Genomic DNA, 5699 nt, shown 5'->3' with positions numbered 1-5699 from the left:
ACAGACTTCTGCATATTGAAGAACAAATACCCGGACTTATATATCAGACTATGACCTTGCAGCAGTGTTCTTAACTAGGAATATCTCCACAACCATCATGATATATTACATCTGCTGAACTTTCTTTGACCCTTCCTTTTGTAACTTCCTTTTGCTTTATATGCAGCTGGAAAAATGAAGAACACCTGCTGTGCTAAGACGCATGAGCTGGCATTTTTACTTCGTACAGTACGAAGAATTACACGTACCAAACATATTGCAGTGGCTGTAGAGAAGGATTGCCTATCTCTTTAGAAAATAAAACAGCTTATTTCACAACAGTCGAAACATGGGGACGACTGTATAGCATAATAACATTACCCAAAGTAATGCTTAATTTTAAGTTATGCTTAACCTGACGTAAAAAATCCACCTTTTGACAAACTTCTTGCATTAACGGCGTTAGTTCTACACTCTAATTAGAAAAAAAAAGTATGGCCTGTTACTCTTGCGGGCGCTTCCTGACTTGACAAGCACATAACGCTCTTAAATGTTACACGTTAACTCTAGCTTGGGGATCATTATTCATGCCCTCATTAAACATGGAGAATCTTGAGTGGTGTGGGACAGTTAACGCGTATGTTTAAAGCTGGTAATATATGTTTCATGTCCCCACTCACCAAAAAGAGTAATGAAGAGTAATACTTTCTAAGCGAGGTACGCTCTCATAGTCACAATCATAATCATGGACAAAGAGAAAGAACAGAATTGTTCACAGGCGCTTTCTGTTCACAGAGTGTGTACAGTGAGCGCTCATTGCTCGCGGTCACCGCGACGGGGTGTACCTGGACAAGGCATTTGCATGAAATGTAGACATTCCCTGAATTCTAGCTACTCGTCATACACTTTTACAGCGGTCTGTCAGTATGCGGCGCATACCAGAATGAAGCCTCAGTTAAGCGATAGCCCGGCCGCAGCATATATACGCATTTATAACTGTATACACTAATAATGAAGGAAAGAAGATGACTTTTAAGGGCTCGTTTTTCTTTGTTAGACACAAAATTAATGAAAACTAACAGACAATTCCTTTCCTAGGCATTATTGTCTGTTAGTTCTCATTTATATTGTATACACTAGTATCCGTTCTTGTGTTGACGCTATCAAAGGTTTTCGAAAATAATTTCTTTAAAAAATATTAAGCAAACTGGTCCCTACGGCAACTTCTGCACGCTGTCAGCAAGATTCATTTCTTTTTTCCTTTAAAGTTATGGGATGTTTCATTATCATTGTTACTGAAGTGGCGGCTCACTCTACGTTTATCGGTCTCCTCAGCGAGCAATTTCCCGCTACTTCCCTTTTTTTTTTTAATCCGGTAAGTTAATGGGTTGGGGCTAATACAAACATGAGCATATTTCGTGCCTTCTTTTTTAACATGCTTCCTGTCTAAAACGGATATTTGGGCAACTGGCTTTATGTTTATGAAAGATTTTAACAGTGTAAAAACACAGAACACGCCGGGATACACACATACACAGCGCTCCCTCAGTCTTCTTGCGCTGTTAACTTCTTTCATAAGCATGATTCCTATCGCTCCCTTTCCATTCCAGTGCCCTTCCCGGTATCTATACCATCAAAAAATCCATCTTTTTTTTTCCTTCCCATTCGACTGTACTGCATGATCGTTCCCCGAAAGCTTTCTGCACCCAGCGTGCTTTTGCACTGCCTTCGGGATCGGAGGCATTGCAAGCTTTGTGCACCTCTCGTGCCCCCTGGATCGGCCTACCTGTGACCAAGCACGGTGTCATGTGATGACGTCATCATGTGACATGACTATGACCTCATGATGACTTCCCCAATTTTCGCAATTTGTGATGTCAGGACGGCGTCATTGGGTTACGCGCACAGATTATGATGTTTCTGCATCGCTCGTGTAGACGCGGACCACGACGGGCACTTCTTGTGTGTAATGTGGCGTCTAACGCTTTCGCTTAATAATAATAATAATCAATCAATCAATCAATAAATCAATCATTTATTTAACGTGCCCAGCAACAACCGTAAGGTCGTTGTGCTGGCGCACGAAAAAAACAATAAAAATAAACAATACAATACAGACAGTTTTCAGAAATAAAAAGAGCGAAAACACGTAGACAAAGAGAAATGAACACAAAAGGGGAGGAGTAAAATCAGACAACGCTAGAAACATTCACGGGGAATAAAAAAAATCACATTGCATATATACAACTATGTGGAAAGACTGAGAAGGGAAGACTTTGTACATTGTGCCACACTATGTCAAAACAGTGCAATGCTCGGATAAAAACAATGATTGTGGGCTATGAAAAACGTCAAGATCAAGAAGATTAACATTATAGAGACTTTGTATTTTGTGAACGGTAGAGTCTTGGAAGAAGCAGGCGGGTACATGAAACGGTCTGTTCTCTCTGGTTAACTTACGCGGAATTCGAAAATTTACACCATTGAGAAGTACAGGGCAGGATATGATACCGTGGGCTAGCTTGTAAAGAAATAAGAGATAAGAGCGATTTCGGCGGCGGTGAAGTGATGGCAGTGATAATAATTCAGCAGCATTTGAACGAGATCCAGAGTCACTTTTAGCAAAGCGATGGTTATATGTGCTGAGGAATTTTTTCTGGACTCGCTCAATGGTGTTACCGCGGGATTGAGCAATGCCATTCCATATCACGGACGCATACTCAAGTTGCGGAAGACATATTGCCGTGTACAATTTGTGTAGGGCCATGGGATACCTGAATTCTCGAGATATTCTACAAACACATCCGAGAGAACGAAGGCCCTGCATAGCAGCACGCTTAACGTGAGAAGAAAAGTTTAACGCGCTGTCAACAACAACACCAAGATCGATTTCATAAACCTTGCATAACGGCACAGAATTGACAGAGTATTGAAATGACACGCTAGATGTTTTGCGAGTGATAGACATGATGTTTGTCTTCGAGGTATTCAGAGAAAGGTTATTACCGTTGCACCATTCGGAAAAACAGCGCAAGTCTGACTGCAGCAAGCGACAGTCGTTAACTGAATGGATTTCCTTAAAAATCTTGATGCCATCGGCATAAAAGAGGAAAGAAGAATTACGAATGGCAAAAGAAACATCATTAACGTAAATTAAAAATAGGAGTGGGCCTAATACCGATCTTTGAGCGACCCCACTAGTCACTTCATACAAAGAAGACGTTTGGCCATTTACGGCTACATAACAATATCTATTGAGCAGATAGCTCTGCAGGAGATTCACAACTGACAAGTCAACATCAAAGTGCGCAAGTTTAACCATAATCAGTGTGTGGCTGACTACGTCTTGCTCAGGTCGCAGTAAATTACGTCAACCTGTCCTCTATGAGAAATAGGTGTGGAGATCTGCGTCATGAAACGAGCAAGATTTGTGGTAGTTGAGCGGCCAGCGAGAAAACCATGTCGATTAGGAATCAATGAGTTTTCACACTAAAAGATAATATGTTGTGAAGAGCCAGCTCGAAGATCTTTGATGTGGCACATAGTAGAGAAATCGGGCGATAATTAGAAGCATCTGTTTTAGAGCCCGACTTAAATACTGGAAAAACACGAGCAGTTTTCCACATGCTAGGAAATGTGGAAGTGTCCAGGCAGTTATTAAATATCGTAGTCAGTACTGGGACAAATATAGTACCATAAGTTTTTAGTATGGCTGAGGGGATGCCATCTGGCCCACATGATAAGGATGGTTTTAAGCGCTTAATGCATTCGCAGATAAGATTTTCATCCAGCGACAAAGCACTGGATGAGCTAACCGCCTTGGGCTGTTGTCTGATATCAGTGCTAGAGTCTGAGGCCTTATAAACAGATGAGAAATGCGTGGCAAAACAGTCAGCGACGGCATGCACTTCTACCCCATTTGAGTCCAGTAGTCTGAAGGACTCTCCGCTTTTGCTAGACCGTTTACGTACATACTTCCAAAACTCAGCCGGCCTGTCAGAGCCGCTTTTTTCTAAGAATTCAATATACGAACTATGATCCCGTTTATATAGGCGTTTAGAGAGAGTTCGAAAGAAGCTGAACTCTTCCTTCCACTCCCTGCATGGAGAACATTTAGATTTCCTGTGTGCGTGATCTTTATGCTTCAGTGCACTGATAAGTTCAGATGAGAACCAGTGGGGATATTTACGTTGTTTAGGTGTATATTGGGGAATAAAATTACGCATGCTTCTCAGTATAAGCTCCGTAAACCGATCAACCTGCTCATCAACATTTGGTGTGTCAATAACCTGTGACCACTCAACGGTAAACAAGTGATGATAGCGGCCCGTGTAATCACCTCGCTTGAAGGCAAATCTCGGATATTTGTTTACGTAACTGCTGAAGCTCGTTGTTTCGGCTGATGCGGATAATCTTACGTTAAGTGGTGGGTGGAATTTGTCCGGACGTACAAGAGACATGTCGGAGCGGGAAACTTGAAGGGGTTGATCATTTGACACACACAGGTCTAAGACGTTGCCACTGGAATTGACGACGGAGTTATGTTGCAGTAGGGAATTAAACGCCAGAAAGTCCAAAAGCAGGCTGCACTTTTTCACTATGAAATTATATTAATGAGAAAAAGTAAGCATGCTCCAGTCAATTCCAGGTGCATTGAAATCCGCAAGAACAATAATTCTGTGCCCAATATGAGAAGATACCACAAGTTCAATGGAAGACATGACATCATGAAACGAGGCAGGGGACATGCTGGGCGGTAAATAGAAACATCCAATCAACAATTTTTCATTGCGCTCAAGGTTGGTTTCTAGCCAAATGGATTCTTCGATAGTTTCTAGGTCTTTCCGTCTAACGGATTTCAGTGAATTGTCAATGGCAATCAGCACGCCACCGCCTTTCTGTTTTGTTTCACTGAAATCTAGGTCACTGCGGAAGGTGGTGTAGGTCGGGGGATAAAAGTCATATGAGGGAATTTCAGTGCCTAGCCAGGTTTCAGAAATAGCAATAATAGGAAAAGAAGACGAAATAACATTAGAGAAAAACTCTCGTGTCTTGGTACGTAGACCACGAGCATTTTGGTTGAATATGTCTACGTTACACGGCACTTTCGATTCCAGTCACTTGCTCAGTGACTGGAATGTATCAGGACAGGTGTACAGCAGCAACAACGCTGGTAGCGACTTTTTTTTGGGGGGGGGGGGGACGCATGGTGTATGCTAGGGGTTTGAGACCTTTCGCTAGCGGCCCTGCCCGCACACATGACCATCTTCGTCCCATTTGTTTTTATTTTCTAGATAAGTATGTTCGTGAGCTACTCAGACATGACAGGTCTCAAACTTTCCTTTCGTGAGGAACATGTGGTCACGATGTGCTGAAACATAGCCGTGGAACAAAAACTATATATTTCAGAATCCGCGTCCAGAATTCACTCGTTGTGCACATCGGCGTAGATGTTTCTCTAATCCTGACTCCAAATTCCCTTCAGAAATGACCTATATGTGAGACGTGGGAAATGCTTCCTTTCGAATGGCAACGTCATTTTGTTCAAACTATCTCCCACCATCTTCACTGTCCCGGCGCTTCGAACTAAATTTCGCGACTGTGGCCCGCTGGCTGTAAGCTGAGATTGAGACCGCTGGTGTTTACATAGATGACGTAAAAGAGTAATGAACTTTCATATTCTGCTTATCTGTTGGCGTAAAGGATTCTTCGTTGATATC

The sequence above is a fragment of the Rhipicephalus sanguineus genome, chromosome 11 (genome assembly GCF_013339695.2).
Source record: "Rhipicephalus sanguineus isolate Rsan-2018 chromosome 11, BIME_Rsan_1.4, whole genome shotgun sequence".
Taxonomy (NCBI): Eukaryota; Metazoa; Arthropoda; class Arachnida; order Ixodida; family Ixodidae; genus Rhipicephalus; species Rhipicephalus sanguineus.
The sequence above is the reverse complement of the archived record's forward strand: the minus strand, read 5'-3'. Positions refer to the sequence as shown.